The 19,228-nt window shown below is 38.8% G+C and overlaps 1 long non-coding RNA gene across 1 annotated transcript in view; it reads right to left on the bottom strand.

Moving 5' to 3' along the window:
* LOC141548438 (uncharacterized) overlaps positions 1-17,063 on the bottom strand; it is a 163,984-nt gene extending 146,921 nt beyond the window's left edge. The window contains exon 1 of the long non-coding RNA XR_012483944.1: positions 16,932-17,063. This is a non-coding gene — a long non-coding RNA (uncharacterized LOC141548438). The remainder of the gene's footprint in view (positions 1-16,931) is intronic.
* Between the last annotated feature and the right edge of the window lie 2,165 nt (positions 17,064-19,228).

Genomic DNA, 19,228 nt, shown 5'->3' on the forward strand with positions numbered 1-19,228 from the left:
TACTTTGTAAATCTTAAAGCACTGTATAAATGTGACTTCATGACATCATTATAATGTCAAAAAAGAGTAAGAAAGGCCCTGTATTTTACTGGGTAGCTCCCCTATGGGAAACTTTGAAGAAAATAGGGGTGAGAGGTACACAGCAGGTATGGATGAATGTAATCAGCATCACTAGAGGGAATCCCTACATCAGTGAACTCACAGGTCTACTGGCGTTTTTGAGCATGTGTAAAGCTATGTGCTTGGCACTGAAGATACAAATAGGAAAAATGAGGCCTCGATCTATCTGCTCGGGAAGAAAAGGCATCCAAATAGAGAAATATAACACACACTACAGTGTGATTAGGGCAAGAAGAGGGTTGCAAAGTTGGTGCCAGAGCTGAGCCGTAAAGAGAGAATGCTGTAGATAGGTTGAAATGAGGACAGGGTACAAGTTACTGGTGGCCCCATGGAACATAATAAGTAAATGCAAAGTTGATGCATATCCTTCGTTCTCAAAGAGGACCATGACATCAGGGAAGTGACACTGTGACATGTGAGTGAAATAGACTGAAGTGAGGGAGGGCTGGGCAAGGTCACCAGCCTCACTTTCCCTTTCAGAGCCACCTGGGGCCAGTGGCCAGATAGAGATCAGGATGACTGGAGATGGCCCCAGATGCAGCGGGACAGAATGAGGAGTAGCTAAAAGTTCAAATCAGCTGTACTATAAAACAGATTGAGAAGGAGTGTGAACTGAAGTCTGGAATAATAGACTGGAGCCAAATTGTGGGAGATCTTAAATGCCACTCTTTAGAGTTTATATTTTATCCTATGACAATAGAAAGTGAATGAAGATTCTTGAGTGAAGAAATGGCATGGTAAACTCTATTCCTCCAAAACTTATAAGAGCTCCTGGCTCCTCAAAGTGGATCCTTCTCTTATAACAATCTGCAATGCACTTTTTTTCAAACAACAAAATATGTGTCTGCTAAATGCCAAGTATCCAGATGAAAACTGAAAATTTCTATCATCCAAATATTTCCACATGCCCAGATGTTTGGCGTTATGGAAATAAAACACCTGGAGGAATGGATTTTTCAGTTTCTATTTGGCTGTTGGGTACTCTGTGGAAATAGTCTGTCAAAGTCTAGCCATTTAAAAGCCTATGTTTACTTCAGTCATCAGTGGCGAAGAAGCAAAATCAGAAATGTTAAGCCCAGCAAAAATCTATATATGTTTGATTATCTCTTTCCCCAAGATCTCTGAAAAATCATCTATGAGAAAAATGTTTCTAATGATGGGCATAAGTCTGTATCCACTAGGTGCCACGAGAAAGCAGATCATGTAGATACCCATGTAGGGCAAGGAAAAAAAGACCTTAACATCTGGATTCAAAGATTCGAGTTTGACATACTATCTCTTATCAATACCTTGTGGGATGACACACTTGGGACCTTAGACAGCATCTAACCCACCCTCCTTCATTTTATAACTCACAGATCCAGAGCTAGGAAATTAAGGCCCAAGGACATTAAGGGACTTGCCCAATTTTACTCAAAAAACAATCGGCAGATTATAGCTTCAGTTTTCTTATCTATAAAATGAGGAGACTAGACTAGAGCAGGGCTTCTTAAACTTTTTTCATTTATAACCCCTTTTGTCCAAGAAATTTTTAGGTGACCCTAGATACATAGGTATATAAAATAAGTATACAAATCAAACATTTACTGATAATAAATCAGAATTTTGCGACCCCCACATTCAGTTACAAGACCCCATATGGGATTATGAGCCACAGTTGAAGAAGCTGAGGAGTAGATGATCTCCAAGGTCCCTTCTAGATCTAGATTTATTGGTCCATGACTATCCTCCAATGAGTCTTAAAGGCAACTTCAATGAGACGAAAGATCTGGCAAGCTACCTCAAGACGGCAAAGTCTCTGAACAGAGCATGTGTCTGAAGACCTGCCTTGTTACTTGCAGAGAATTGTCAATCAAAGCTTTTTTTTTTTTTTTTTTTAATTGGCCACAGCAACTCAACACATACCATCTCCCAAGGTGTAGAGAACACAGGGTTCTTATCCTTGGGAATTACACATCTTAACCCCTCTGCTAGAGTCTATATTTATTTATTTATTTCCTTTCTTCTGGCCATGACAGTGGTAGTGAGTATTTCCTTCATGTCTACTGCCCTTTGTTCAAATCAGCCTCAAATGTCTTCTTCCCACTCTTGTGTTTTGGACACATCACATCTGTTTTGACAGTTTTGCAGTCTCTTCCAGGGAGGGAAGAAAACTGATACTATTCCTTTAAGCTACAACCCCCTTCAATTTGTGAATATGATACACCAAAGATTATGATTCCAACCAGTGAAACATTATTCCTAAGTGTACATGAGTCCTTGTTATAAGAGGCAGAGGGTTACATGAAGAAAATGCTTTAAAAAACCTTAAAATGCTAAAAAAAAATAGATCTAGAATTGGAAGGCTACCTCCTCTTCATTTTACAGGAGGGGAAACAACCCTAAAGAGATAAAATAAATTGCCTAAGAACACACATATAGTGTGAATGACAGGAGCAAGATTTGAACCCAAATCCTCTGACTCCTGATTCCACATTCTTTTCCATTGTGTCATGTTGTCTCCTGAGACCTGCATTGTTAATATTACATCATTTACTTGCAACATAGCAGAGAGAAAATCCATCAGGTGATCTGGGTTCTAATACTTGCTCTATCTGTAGAATAGGTGTGTTAACTTGGAGAAGTCAATTCTTTTCTTTGGGTCTCCATTTCTCCATCTGGAAAATAAGGGGTGCTGGCTTAAATGAGGCATAAAGCCCCTTTCCAAGTCTAACATTCTCTACTCCATGTTATTTTACAGTTTGCTATCTCAGCCTTACCTATTCAAATGTGGCAGAAATAAACAATCATGACTGAGGCATTCAGTCCATTAGATGTGAGGGCAAATGTCAAGGTTGGAAGAGCTCGCCATGGAATGCTAACATATGCATGTCACAGTCAAGCAGGGCATTTATAAAAAACAGCAATGCCTTCCACATGCAAATGGATTACGTTCATTAATGTAATTTACAAAAGTCCTCTCCATCCATTAAGAACATAATGACTTCCAATAATCAGTGCTGTGCCCTTAAAAGGCAATGACAGCTCTCCCCAGTGGCAGCCCCAGAGGACCCAGCAATTAGATCTGCCCATGCAAGGCTCCCAATGATTTCAGTGATTCACAGGAAATTGATGAAGGGGACATAAGAGAACCAACAAAATGGGTCAGATCCTGTCAGGTGAGGAAACACTCCCTAGGGTGTCAGTTGGGGAGGCAGAGCAGGGCCAGTAACTCGTGTAGGCACTGAAGTAGCACTGAGGGAACTCCAGTACTGATTGGCTAAATGATGCCCTATTGACCTGTGCATACTTCTCTCTCCCTTGTGGTTGTAAAAGTACACACGTCTCTTCCTAGAGCTCGTTTGGCTCCAGGATCGCAGGGAACAGGAAAAAGGAGAAAGGAATTGTAATATTCCTAGGACTAGTGGGAAGTAAAGCTCTTGTTTCTTTGGTAATCCCCCTTATAGGACCATAAAGACTATTATGGTGTAAATACAATTCATAGAAACACATAATTTAGGCTGTATCTATTTAAAATAAATTATCTTAATCCCTATTGAGTGTACTTATAGTAGTATGGAGTATTAGAGAGAATGCTAGGCTTAGAGTCAGAAAGAACTGACATACAAGCCTCACATACAAGCTATATAAGCCAAAAAGCAAGTCACTTAAGTTGACTCTGAGTCTCAGTTCCTGCAAGTATAAAATGTAGATAGATCATCATAACATCTGTCTTCCAAGGACACCATGAGGATCAAAAGAAGTAATGCATATAAAGCATTTTGCAAACCTGAAAGTGTTACAGAAAGGTGACCTATAGACACAAAGCATATTCTGCAAAGCACTTTCTTTCATAGGTAAATGTAGATGTGATCTTTACTGAAAATGTTTATATGCAGTTTTAAATGACCTTGAATCTTTTTATTGTGAAAAAATAGACTCTGGAAATGAAGAGACTTTCTGTTCACATCCATAATCAGCTTCTATTCAAAACAGAATGCAGAACAGGTCAGGTAGAACATAATGATCAGAGCTGCAGAGAGTCCAACTCATTTGGGAGTTAGAGTTTTAAAAGTTAAAGGACTGAGAACCTCTGAATACAAAGGCAGCAGAGCATCATCGGAGGGAACTAGCCCCCACATAATGTGCTCAACACAGTTTACTCTCTACGGCTAGAAATGTCAGGTCACCACTCTTCCCTCCACATCTTTCTCCCCCTCCCCAAGCTAAGCAATCTCCACTGGGGTAGTCCAACCATGGGCCGGATAACACAGGAGTTGTGAAGAACATTAACCTGCTTTTGGTAGACCACCTACCAGGGCTAAGAGTCCAAAAGGAAATTGTTAGCCCTGCATGAGCAGTTCTGAACCTTAACCCATTGCCCATCCAGCAGCGAAGAACACACAGCAAGAGATAACCATCTCCACCCATTTTCAAGAGCCATTTTGTCACATTAGATGAAAAGCCATAAGGTGAATGGAGAAAACTGAATATTTTATATATGCCATAGTAAATAGCACAATTTTATGGACAGAAAGAAATTGGCAGGAGGTACCATGGGGAGAAGAAGCTTTTAATACTGCATATGCTCCTGTTTTAATCAAATTGGATTTGTCACTTGTGTTTAGGAATTGTAAATGTAAGGACTCTAGATGATGTTGATTTGCATAAGACTTCAGAGCAAATGCAGCAAAATTATAGGAAACTAGAAAAAAGCACTTTTTTCCTCCTTACCCTATGCATTTTACATGCTAGAATGGCATTTTGATTGATGACGTGCTAAGATCGATGGTTGGTAGTTACTGTAGAAGATTAAAATTTAAAACATTCTATTTCCCATAGATGTAGAGTATTTGTGATGTTTAGAGAACTTATAAGTCTCTAGCCCATTACATTAGGAACTTCTTCCATACAAGCCTCCAAACCAAATATTGGAAATGTCTCTTCTGTAACTGACAAATTTTAAACCACAATATTAAAAGGATGGTTTTTGAGCATTTAGAAAGGGAAGCAATGATCAATGAAAACCAGCATGGTTTTAACATGACCAGACTGTCAGAATAAGACCATTTTCTAAAAAGCCTGGAAAACAGGGGAAACATAATAGGCACAGAAAAAGGAAACTTTTAGTAAAATATTTAACGTAATCAACAAGCCAGACAGTATAACAAACATTTATTAAGCACCTGCTTAGGAAGAGAGGAGGGTTTGTAGAGAAAGATATTAAGTTCATTTGAGACATGTTGATTTTAAGATATCCACAGGATAACCAGTTAAAAGTGTACAATAGGGGGCAGCTAGGTGGTGCAGTGGATAGAGCACCAGCCTTGAATTCAGGAGGACCGGAGGGCTTATGAGATTACCAAAGGTAATAAATAATGTATATGGAGAAGGCCTGGACAGAGCCTTGAAGGCATGATTAGTAGAGGTAACCTGGATGGGATCCTGCTAAGAACAATATCATAGGCAACCTGAAAACAAAGAGATTGTAGTGCCACAAAACCTCGATAGAGGGAAGATATTGACAAAGAAAAGTGCTATGTTCAACAGTATCAGAGTCTACAGAGAAGTTAACAAAGATGATGTTTAAAAAACATCCAACAGATTCAGCAAAGAAAAGACTACTGGTAAACTTGGAAAGAGCAGTTTCTTATGCTATCCTATGGACAGTATGGAGAGAAGTGGCTTACAATTAGGTGGCTTCATAACTAGTTAAATAACTAGACTCAAAGTAGACATTAATGGGTCAATAGTTCTCAAGTAGAGGGATCTGGTATTCTACTTTGTGTTATTAACAATAGATGAATTCAATATTCCAATAATCATGAATGAATACCATAGAAGACAGGTTTGTTAATTTTTCAAATGGCATAAAGATAAGAGGGATAACTAATATATTAAATGATAATCGGAATACAAAAGGAACTCAGCAACTGAACACAATGGGCTAAATATGTGAAGATGAAATGACCAGTGGCTTTAAGTTTTCACTATCCCTTCTTCCATTGGTGACTTCCAGAATTTCAGTTTTGAGGAAGAGCCCAGACCAACTTTCATTCTCCAGATTTCTGTCTCATCCTTCCCTATTTTCTTTTCAGTTCAGTTTACTGAGAATACAGATTATCTTTCTTTTTGCTTTTATTTGTATCTCCAGTACTTATATAATGTCTGGCATACAATAAATCTTATTGACCTGACTACTAACATGCTCAGTATGAAGGGAAGAGGTACCTAATGTATGTGTTGAAGACTTTACAAATATGATCTCATATAATCTTCATAACAACCATTCAAAGTAGGTGATGTTACTATCCCCATCTTACAGAATTACACACATAGTATCTGAAGCCCCATTTGAACTCAGGTCTTCTTGATTCCTGTATCCACTGTGCCACTTTTAGTTGCCAAAGAGTCACCAGTGTGTCTGAACAGTCAAAACCAGTACCACTATGCTCAGCTGCCTCAAGAGAGATAGGGTACTCAGAAAATGGTAATGCCATTTTCTCTCCTGCTCAGGAATATTAAGTGTAACATTTTAGGAAGGATCTAGACAAACAAAAGCATAACCAGAAGAAGGCAACCAAAATGGACAGAATTATGGTGATCATACCTTGCAAGGATGGGTTGAGAAAACATGTTGGTCAAGATAGAATAGGCTCAGGGGGCACATGATGGCTATCTTCAAGTACTTGAGGCACTGTTACAAGAAAGAAGGATTGGGATTCTTCTGCTTGGGTGAAGAGGAACATCACTTGGAATAATGAGAGTGAGTTGTAGAGAGCCAGATTTAGTTCTGATGTTCAGAAAAACTTCCTAGTAATTAAGACTATTTCAAAGTAGTATTATCTAAAGAGGTTAATGATTTCCCCTTAGTGGAAGCCAAAGGCTAAGTGAAAATGTTATAGATAATATCTGAGGTCTCTTCCAATTCTGAATCCCATGATTCTGTGAAGTGGGGGGATAGTATAGCACAGGGCTTCTTCAACTTCTTCCACTCATGATCCCTTTTCACCTGAGAAAATTTTACACAACCAGTATATAGCTATATAAAATAGGAATACAAATCAAACATTTACTGATAATAATCAATTTTGTGACCCCCACATAATGGGTCATAATCCACAGTTTAAGAAGCTTTGGTACAGCATGCAGATTCCTTGAACTACTGTAGAAAACAACAGACTTCAGACCATCAAAGTCAAAAACCCCTTCCTTGATCTGAACCATCCAGCTAGTAAGCATGGAAGTAGATGGGTGGGATTCTTTCCAAACTGGTTGCCTGTACAGTTTCATTCTACCATGTAATTGCCTAGTCTCCTCTAGACTTTCTGTTTCAGACTCCAGCCTTTAAGCGCCTGATTGAAGAGCTGGCTATATAATGAACTGAGTATTGAACCCAGAAATCACTGAAATTGCAGCTTTCCTTTTTGTTTCAGGTTTCTGAACATTTCATATGCCTCCTTCCATTCTGATGGGCTGCTTCAAACAGGTGAAGTCAAATCAATGGAGCAATCCAACTGGAGTATTTACGGGTCAATCGAGTATACTGCTTTAAAGACTTAGCACCATTTGGCAAATATTTGTGCTAGTCACTTTTTACTCTTTACTGAAGTGTTGACACTTTACCAGAAGGAAAAATCCTAAATGAACTCTGAAATCATCTGGGCTACAATCAAATCTACCTTCTAGTCTATGAATTCCATCAGCCACACTGCTTCTCTTACCTAGTTCAACAAGAAAACAATGCCAAGAGAAGCATCACCAAGGTAGTTCCAAGGAGCTTTGCCTCAGGTTGCTGAGTTGTACAGGGTGAAAAAAACAGAAGTTGCATACACCAACAACAAGGAAGCCACTGGAGTAACCAATACCTCTTACCATTTAAGAGAATTTGCTTTTAATAAACTTCTTTAATTTCTTGCATATCATAAATTACAAAACTGACTTATAGATCCATTCTGTGCTATTTGCTTAAGGCCTGGCTATATCTGCTACTTATATCTCTAAACACAGAGAAATACAATGGCTGAAGCCATCTAACATATTTTTAATCATTTGCTACCATAGCTGTATTTCCTTGGCCCCTTTTACTTCTAACATTCTATAACTATTTCCCTAAAATCATCTGGCTTGGCACATTATGTAGAAATAATCTCTATTTAAAAATAGTCAGTGATTGCTTTATACAAAATTCTTCCTTCTCCCCTTCCTATTCGACCTCCCCCCAAAGCATATATATATATATGAAATTTTAGATCGAGATTGTAGGATGCAGAAATAGATTTTATACCCTGCCACAATCCTTGGCAATCAAGAATCCCAGATGACCTTGGAGCCAAAATGATTTGACTTTGGTCATTGAGTGTGTGACCCTGAGTGAGTTATTTAATTTCTTAATTAAAATTTAATTTAATTTAATTTCAGCCTCAGTTTCCTCATCTACAAAACAGAGATTTCAGTAGTGCCTACTTTAGGATTACTGAGAAGTTTGAATAAGTATGTAAAGTACTTTGTAAACCTAAATGTGCTATGCAATTGTGAGCCATTTATCATCATCATCATCATCAGAACTATTGTTGTGCTTGGCATCTCACGCACCTGTCTCCTTCTGGTAATGATAAGAAGAGGGTCATTTTTCATAGAGAAAAATAACTCCAATGAATGAGTGGACAAAAGTTGGATAATTATAGAGAAGGGAAAATTGAAAAGTCGATTTCTGTAATTAGGCTGCTGATGAACAACTCTCAATGCTGCCCAGACCCTCTGCACTGCCTGTTGTTTCAGATGCTAGGCTTGTTCAGTTCAAAGGCACAAAAGATCCTGTCTACTCAAAACCCCAAATTTAGCACAGGGGTCATAATTTACAGATTATTAAAACCTAGAGACCATTAGGTGTACTGTTACATTTTGTGTCTAAAAATATGGCCCAAACTCATCTCCAAAATATACAGAAAATTGACTTTAATTTATAAGAAATCAAGCCATTCTCCAATTAATAAATGGTCAAAAGATATGAACAGACAATTTTCAAATGATGAAATTGAAACTATTTCCACTCATATGAAAGAGTGTTCCAAATCACTATTGATCAGAGAAATGCAAATTAAGACAACTCTGAGATATCATTACACACCTGTCATATTGGCTAAGATGACAGGAACAAATAATGATGAATGTTGGAGAGGATGTGGGAAAACTGGGACACTGATGCATTGTTGGTGGAGTTGTGAAAGAATCCAACCATTCTGGAGAGCAATCTGGAATTATGTCCAAAAAGTTATCAAAATGTGCATACCCTTTGACCCAGCCATACTACTACTGGGCTTATATCCCAAGGAAATACTAAAGAAGGGAAAGGGACCTGTATGTGCCAAAATGTTTGTGGCAGCCCTTTTCATAGTGGCTAGAAGCTGGAAGATGAATGGATGTCCATCAATTGGAGAATGGTTGGGTAAATTATGGTATATGAATGTTATGGAATATTATTGTTCTGTAAGAAATGGCCAGCAGGAGGAATACAGAGAGGCTTGGAGAGACTTACATGAACTGATGCTAAGTGAAATGAGCAGAACTAGGAGATCATTATACACTTCAACAATAATACTGTATGAGGATGTATTCTGATGGAAGTGGATATCTTCAATCTAGAGAAGAGCTAATCCAATTCCAACTGATCAATGATGGACAGAATCAGCTACACCCAGAGAAGGAACACTGGGAAATGAGTGTAAACTGTGAGCATTTTTTGTTTTTCTCCCCAGATTATTTTTACCTTCCGAATCCAATTCTTCCTTTGCAACAACAACAACAAAATTTGGTTGTGCACATATATATTGTACCTAGGATATACTATAACATATTTAATATGTATGGGAATGCCTGCCATCTAGGGGAGGGGGTGGAGGGAAGGAGGGGAAAAATTCAGAACAGAAGGGAGTACAAGGGATGATGCTGTAAAAAATGTTATAATTATAAAATTAATAAAAAAAAATATGGCCCAAACTCTTAGCCATTTCTCCATGCCATTCATCCTATGGCAGGGCACTGGTGGGATATGGATGAAGAGTCTCAATTTCTAGATAGAAATTATCTTTGCTTTGAATTTTTGGTCTTTGACTTGGTTGCCAATGCTGGTGATGGGGTACAGCTCCTAGGGGAAACATAGCAGTGATGAGATCCCCTGAACTTAGGGTGCTTTTGTTCTAACAATCTGTCTGACTCTAAAATCCCCTGCCTTTGGGATAGTCTTACAAACATAACTGACAGTCAAATAGATAATCTGTTGGTCAGTGATAACTGAATTCCTGAGACCACAGTGAATAGATCACTCCTCAGGTTCTACTCTGGGCCATAAAATTAGCATATCAATGAAAGAAAGAACTGGATAAATTTGTCTTCTTGCTCCGGGGTTCTTTGCTAAAACCTTTTGGAACTTAGCCTACTTCAATTGTAGTTATAAGTACAATAAACTCTGCCTCTTGATTTGGACATGGGTTCAAGCCTGCAAATTATTTTGAGACACTTCACCATACTGGTCTGCGACCCTCAACCTTTTAGGGTCCCTTCTGAACACCAACATTGGCATGGCCTTTGAGAACCAGGGTCACCTGCATATAACTAGTAGGGTATTTGAGGAAGATATGCACAAAATCTACTTAATTTTCCAGTATTCCTTTATTTATTTATTGATACTAAATTAGCCTGAAATACAATCAACATTTATTAATATTTTTATTATGTACAAGGTCCTGTATTTCCTGCCTTCTAGCAGTTGAAGACTGAATTGGGTAAATAGGACAAAGCTATAAAAATATGGATAAATGCTAAATGACTAATTTTCAGGCTAAATGGGTAGATCAGGAAGGAAATGGTAAAGGAACTTTGTTTCAGAGCTAGGGCACTCGAATTCCAATACAAGTATGTGGAAATGGAGCTGGGCTTTGAAATTAAATTGACTTTTATTTAATAAGTATTTTCCTCAACAATAAACTAGGCCCTGGGGCTACAGAAACAAAAGCCAAACAGGTTCTGCCTTCAAGTAACTGAGCTTCTAAGGGGGAGGGAGGAATACATGGATGATGGATTTCAAACTGGAAAGAATCCTAGAAATCATTTGTCCAAATCTATCATTTCACAGATAAGTAAACTGAGGCCCAGAGGTCCAAGATCACACAGTTCATGGGACTCAAACTCAGAGCCTCTCACTCTAAACCCAGTGCTCTTTCCATTGCAGCTAAGGAAATATAAAAAGAGAAACATGAACACATTTCACTGGATGAAGTAGTGAAATACTGGTGTATTCAACTCTATATTCCCCTTTGTAGGTTTAAGGAAAGAAAGGGGGGAAAATGAAGTTATTATAGGAAAGGAAATATTTGATCCAAATTTCCTGGTACAAATAATCCAGATTTGAAAACTTCCCAGAAAGGCTGCTGCTTAGAATAGAATTCTAAAACCTCTTAGTTCAGAAGCTCCACAGTGTTTGGCAACATCATAAAAACACCCTTCTAACAGGTCATTTGGAGTGAATTCGGAGTATTTGGAGTGAATATCAAGCTGAAGGGAACCTGCAAAGGCAGGAAAGGTGTAGGGAGGAAGAGAAAGGGAGTGACTTTGGAAAGTAATAGTGCCTGCAATCTGCCCTGAAACAGGCAAAGGGTTGAACAATGGAATCACTTCTCAGCAAATAAGAGAAAGGGCAAGTTCATTTCTAATAATAGCTTGCATTTTATCATTTGGAGCTTTAGGATGACAAAGTGCTTTAAAGACATTATCTATGTCAATCTTCCCCATTGCCAGGTGAGGCAGATTTTTTTCTGTTGTTATGTTTTTTGTATAGACCTCAACACAAGCAAGCATTTACATATTGGACAAAGGGCTAGCCTCAGAGTTAGGACTTTGTGGTTTCACGTCTGCTAGCTGTGTGACTCTGGAAAAGACACATCATCTCTCTATGCCCCTGGAGAACTTTCTCTAGTTATAAAGAGAAAAGAGTGTGCCTCATAACACAAAACATAGCTAGCAAATTTTGCATATGTGTGCTCTCCCTGCATGGGAGGTTGCCTTGTGAGTGCTCAGCAGTTCGGAGGAGGCCAGAACAGCGGCCCAGAGAACAGCTTATCTGGCAGGTGACCATGGCGATTTGGAAGCTTCCAATTTTACACAGGTGTTCTTGCTAACTAGGTGCTAAATTCAATTGCTTCTATACTGAGGAATGACTGACTGCAAAAGTTGCAGAACAAGTATTACAACTTCATTGTTGTGGAGGTTAAGTAACTGCTATGTGGCACAGCTTGGACCCAAGAGTCCAGATTTCCGAGTTCGTGTCCTCCCAGTCTAAGACCATGTATATGATATATAGCCCCCTGTGGCCACACTGGGAGTCTGGATAGTATATGCTTTGCCTGTGTAGCCCTAGTCTTTGACTGGTTTTGTTTAGACATAGACTCTGTTGGGAATTTTTGAGAAAGGACTTATTTTTTTAATGTCTTAATTGATATTTTTTGTTGTTACATCATTTTTCTTTCCCGATAAGTTGTCCCCCTCCCCCTTGCCAGAGAATTATTAGAATAAAAAAAAGGAGAAAACAGAAAAGCAGAAATAGAAAAAATAAAGAGATAACCAGTTCAACAAAACTAATACAAATATGACATTCGAGGGGGTGTTCCATATTTCATTATTCTGCAAAGAAGGGACAGCATCCAAATCTAATCTTTGGAGCCAAGTAGAAAAAGGACTACTTTTTAAATTAATGGATTTTTATTGATATCTATTTTTTTACATCACCTGAATTCCCCCATATCCCTCTCTAACCTCCTCCCAGAGTCATTCCATATAATAAAAAAATTCTTTTAAAAGGAAGGAAAAAAAAGAAGGAAACGGGAGGGGATTCCATTAAACCAGTTAATACATTGGAAAATATCTGATGAACCTCAAATGGGCATGCATCAATCCCCATCCATACGTCAGCCTCCATCCTCTGTATTTCTGTACCAGAGCAGAAGTAAGTATCTTCACTTATCTCTTCTGTGGAACCAAGCTTTTGTTTTTGTTTTTATTTTGTTTTATAACTAGAGAAAGTGCTATTTCAAGAAGGATAGAATGATAATATTTGTAAAACATTTAGTACAGTTCCTGGCTCATAGTAGGCATTTAATAAATGCTTAGTTCTTTCTCTAATTTTCAAACCTGCCTTGGGTTGTAATGGGAAGAGATCTGGGTTTGAATATAAAGGCAAATCTCATCTCTGAATGACCCCCGACAAATTGCTTTCATTTTCTCTGGGCCTCAGTTTCTGTTGAAGGACAGAAGGTTCTGGCTCCATGACCATCTTTATAGCAGACTTAAGCTCCAAATCCCAGAACTACAATTCTTACCCAAGAGAATTCCTACACTGGACTGCCCTGAAAAGGCAGGCTAGATAAAGAAGTACTCCAACCTATTTTATGTGGCACCAAGTCCCAGATCCTCCCCTAGGGTACATCAGCTTTAGTTGAGAGAGTTGGTTGGGGGTGGCAGCAGAGGTGGAACCATACAACTCTAGGTCATCTTCTCCAAGGAGGTGCATCTCCTGTCTATTAATGAGCTAAACAGGGGGAATTGTATGGCAAGAGCCATAGGGCCACTGAGAGGCAGCATGGTATAGTAAGCAAGACAATGAATTTGGATAAGAGATTCACAGCTTTAGCACAGCAAGGGACTTCAGACATGTGGCCAAGTGCTGACCTACTAATAGGGAAATATTAAAATAAATGAAAATATAACAAAATTGATGTTAATACAAAGTTGATATAAATATATATGGTTTCTAAGTAGTATGTGCCCACAGGGATACTCCCAGATGGTTGAACAGCCCCTGTTTCTATTTGACTTAGAAATATGATGAGAGAAATGAATGGAAAGTGGAATGGTGAACTGATTTCTTTCAAGCTCATAAGGTAATAATAACAGAGGCAGAATTTGAACTCAGATCCTTAGATTCCTGTGCCTGACATATAAGGACATAATAAATGCTTGTTGGCTTGATTGGATCTTAAACAACACTTCTGATACTTAACAGGACTATCACTGGAACTTGTAAATGCAAGTTTTTGCTATTATCGCGCCTCATTTCATACCACACAGACAAGTATATCTGTGCTGATGGAAGTTCAGCCCTGATTTGATGTTCATGAGAAATATTCCTCTGAGCCAGAACTATAACTAGCATTTAACAAACAAGTCTTTGGCCCCGAGCAGTAGAAAAAGGATATGCTTCTTTACTGCAGTATCCATACACATGGTCCTCTATGAAACTACCAGTGGCTACTATGATCTCCCTCTCTCAGAGTCTGCTTCCTCTACCTTACTCCCACCAACTCCTGAAGGGACAGGGGCCAAATTCTATGATTGATAAAGCCCTCTATCCCAATATTGCTGCATATATAGAGTAGTGTGTCCTGTGCCCCTGCTACTCCCTCCTCCACTGGACTGTGCCCCCTAACTTAAAAGTAGATTTACTGATGTCTTTTTGTTTTTTACCACTCATATTTTTCAATAATTTTCCTATGTCAAACCATCACTCATAACCAATGAATACATTGGCCAACAAATGAGTTTAGAAATGAAAAGGCAGGGGCAGCTAGGTGGCGCAGTGGATAGAGCACCAGCCCCTGAATTAAGGAGGACCCGAGTTCAAATCTGGTCTCAGACACTTAACACTTCCTAGCTGTGTGACCCTGGGCAAGTCACTTAACCCCAGCCTCAGGGGGGAAAAAGAAGTGAAAAGGCAGAACAAGAGATGGAAAGATCATAGTCAGAAAAGGAAATTTCCAAGTTCAAAATTAAGGAGGGGGCATAGCCATAGTTAATGGTAAGATCGAAGGTATCTATGTGGGTGGCTGAAGAAACTACAACACCATGATAGTTGAGGAGACTAATGAACTAGGAGGTCAGGATGTCTGAGGAGCCATCAGAATGTAGATGGAATTCCCCAGGAATAAAGGTTGTAAGCCAGGAACTGAACAAAAGCTGTACACTTTGTATGGACCAAAAGAGATAATAACATATTATCTTATCTTACCCTAGTGCCTGGAACAAGGTAGGTACTGTATAAAATGCTTATTTCCTTCCCTTCCCCTGTGAGCCAGGTATTGAATTCCTTGGGAAAGGAGAGTGACTGTGGAGCTTGTACATCATAGTGATCAAAAGATTCAAGTTGCTGTCCAGGTTTTGTTCACACCCACTGAATGATTACTGAGATATATTCACACTTGCTTAAGGTATTTGGGCTTAGCATCTAGTTATTTTAAGTGTGTATGATAATTGTCTAGCAGAGCTAACTGAACTCTTTATATATAAATACTAGGTTTCCCTGAGATTCATTCCTCAAAAACACCTCAAGGCTTTCAGCCCCAATTTCCCAGCTAATTCGACCAGCCCACATTTTGGTTGCTGTGTTTTCTTTTTTGAAGACTCATGCATGTATTTAGCCTATTCAGAAGCAGCATTTGCCCTTGAGCAAAACATAATGGCCAGAAAGAGCATGGAAACTGCCCAGTGTGAGTGTCACCCAAGAGTCAAAATCCATTTTGAGTCTTGTTTATTACGCTGTGCTTGGGTTATTTCCATTTCTGCCTTGACTCTCACCAAAGCAAAGATCACAACATTTTTTTCCTTCAAGCATGTTTCTGTGATAAAGCTTTTCTGCCATATCGCCAAGTTCACAGGGCACTGAGGCATGTTCATTTTTAAAAACTGTAGATGGTAGGAGATAGGAAGACGAATGGGCACAGACATCTTTGACCTTAGCTGAATAATTCAATTAAATTCAACTCAACAAACATTTAGTGAGTACAGATTAGGTTCAAGACACAGTGCTAAGTGCTTTGGGAGACATAATGGGCAGGGGTGGGGGTGGGGAGGAAATACAGTACAATGTCTGACAGAGGCAGACTGGCAGTGTAGAAGGATTTGGAGTCAAAGGACCTGAGATTAAATCTCTTCTCTTTTGCTTAGTACATGTGTGCTCAGGCAAGTCATACCAACTTTCTGGTAAACAGTTTCCTCATTTGTAAAATGAAAGGAAGGGGATAAACTAAGTGACCTCTAAGGTTCTTTCTAACAATAATAGGTAGTATTTATATAGGGTTTTAAGGTTTGGGGAGTTTGTTATTTACAAATAACATTTTATTTGCTCCTCACAAGCCTGGAAGGTAAGTGGCTACTATTATCCCCATTTTACAGATAAGAAAACTGAGGCCCAGAGGTTAAATAACTTGCCCAAGTTCACACAGATAGCTAATGTCTAAGACTGGATTTGAACTCAGATTTTCCTCATTCCAGGTTCAGCGTTCTCTTCCTTGGGCTATATAGCTGCCTTCCCCCTCAAGAAGTCCACAGCCCACAAAAGGAGAACAGTACTAGTATTACTACTAATTATTATGGTTAATATTTATAGGGTACTTAATAAGTATTATAAGTACTTAATAAGTACAATTATCATCTCATTAAACCCTCACAACAAGACTGGGAAATATGTTTAATTATTTTTCCCATTTTGCAGATAAGGAAACTGAGGCAAACAGAGGTTTTGATTAGTGCAGCTAGATTTGAACACATCTTCCTGCCTCCAGGCCCAGAGCCATCTATCTAGCTACCTTCACCCTCAAGAAGCTTACAGTCTAAAAAAGGAGATCAAGACATAGATGGTAGAAGATAGAGCAGAAAAATGCCAGGAGAGTCCAAAGGAAGGACCCATTTTGCCTCCGAGGGTCTGGATCTCACAAGAGAAACAGGATAACAATAATAAGAGGTTCAGTTTCTGTAGGGGGTTAAGTTGGCCAAACACTACTTACCTTATCATTTTTGATCCTTGCAGCATCCCTACGCAATAAGTGCTGTTATCTTCTTCACTCCACAGACAAGGAAGCAGAATCAGAAAGCTTTGGTGGCTTGCCCCAAATTTACACAGCTAATCAGTTTCTGAAATGTCTGTAAGTAGAAGAGATGTGAGGCGCACAGTGAGTCACAGAATTAAAGGCACAGAGATTATGAAGTACTGGATACACTGAGAGGAAAGTGAGCAAACTGATTTAGCTAAAGCAAAGGAGACGTGAAAGGGAGTAGTAGGAGATAAACCTAGAAGGGCAAGCTAGGGCCCTAGCTGCCCAAGAAAGGGCAGACTTTGGAGGGCCTTGAATATCAGACCTGAGATTCTAGATCTGATTCAGTAACAATAATAGTAAGTAAAGAAATGAAGGAGCTGTGATTCTGTCAGCATAGGGAACTAGGGAGTGTCCTAATAATAGAGAACTCCAACAGACATAAAGATCAATTCTTGTATCACTTAAGTGGCTAAGCCTTAAGGAGTTGACTGAGGCACATGGATATTAAGTGACTTAGCTATGGTCTTGCCAGAATTTGAACCCAGGAAAATGTGTTTTCCAGTATATATAGTATATACTAAGGAAGACTGGATATGATGGAGGCATTGAATAGAAGATTATTTGGTCATTTCAATGTGGGATACATTAGAGAAAGAAGAGGAGGGGGCAGGAAGACTGATAAGGAGTTGAAAAGAACTTTTCCCCAGAAATAGATAGCTTACCCTTTTGGGATTAAATTGTTGTGAGGGAGAGAAAGAAGGTGGTGCTAGACTGAATTCCTTTGGGTGAAATTTTCTTTTCTTTTTTTGGAGGCAATTGGAGTTAAATGACTTGTCTAAGGTCACACAGTAAGAGTCAGGCCAAATTTAAACTTTAGTGCCACCTTGGATGAAATTTTCAATTGGATTTCATAGCCAACTCTGGTATGTGTATACCCAGTGAAAATTCATATGCAGTAACTTTAAGATTAGACAGCTGATAGTTCAGTGGATAGAGCGCTGGCATACAAGTCAAACTCAGCCTCTGATACTTACTAGTAATTTGATTCCAGACAAATCATTTGTAACTGTACCTTCAATATAAAGTGATGGTGACAATAACACCTACCTCACAGGATTGCTATGCATATTCAATATTTATTTGTTTGTTTGCTTTTTACAAAAGCATTTAGCATAGTTATTGGCATGCAGAAGGCGCAATATAAAAGTTCTTTCCCTTAAGATGAAAATTCAGGGCACACTTTCTGGGTAGATTCATAGGGTCCAAGTATAAGGGAGTAAACTCCTGAAGGGAATCCAGATTAAGAAAAAAGGGGAACTGTTAATATCCGTATCAGGGAAAGGCAATGGTGAACTCCTGGAGAGCCAGGAGAATGACAAGAGAATGTTTGTTTCCCTGGAAACTGCAGAGGCCACTGAGGAAATTCCAGAGATAATTGATCCAAAAGAAGACTGGGAAGCCTTCTGGGTGGCAAAGTCATTAGAGGACTTTATCAGATGACCTCTAGATGAGGGGTTCTTAATTTTTTTGTTTATGGGCTCCTTTGGATGTCTGGAGAAGCCTGAGGCACCCTTCTCAGAACAATGTTTTTAAATGCATAAAATAAGTTTCCAGAGGAAACCAGTTGTAGTGAAGTATTTTTTTAAACCAAGGTTCATGGATCCTTTCTTAAAATATTTATAAATAATAATAGAGTAATAGTAAAATATTTTAAAATGGTAAAATATATACAATTACTTAAAAAAAACAATTATTTTAAAATATAGTTATCAAAACATGAAAAACCCCATTGAATTGATGGCCCCTCTCTTGATGGAGAATGACAGTCAGCCAATCAAACAGCATTTATTAATCACTTACTATGGACAGGCACATAGGGGGATACAAAGAAAGGCAAAAACAGCCCCTGTTCTCAAGGAGCTCACAATTTAATGGAGGAGACGATATGCAAACAAATCTATACAGGGCAAAACCAAGATAAATTGGGGGTAATCCCAGAGGTAAAACATTAAGATTTAAGAGAACTGGTAAAATGCTTCCTATAGATAGTGAAGCGGTAGTTGAAATTTGAAAGACACCAGGAAATCAAGGAGTTGGAGATAAGGAGAGAGGTACATGATGGGTAATCAGCAAAAATTCATGGAACTGGGAAATTTCGGGTCTGGTATTCCAGAATAGGGAGGAGACTTGGAAGTCAAAGCCTAAGAGGAATGTAAAGGTAGGAAGAGTCCAGGTTCCCAAAGGCTTTAAAAGTCAAAGGACTTTAT

Source organism: Sminthopsis crassicaudata, chromosome X (assembly GCF_048593235.1).
Source record: "Sminthopsis crassicaudata isolate SCR6 chromosome X, ASM4859323v1, whole genome shotgun sequence".
Taxonomy (NCBI): domain Eukaryota; kingdom Metazoa; phylum Chordata; class Mammalia; order Dasyuromorphia; family Dasyuridae; genus Sminthopsis; species Sminthopsis crassicaudata.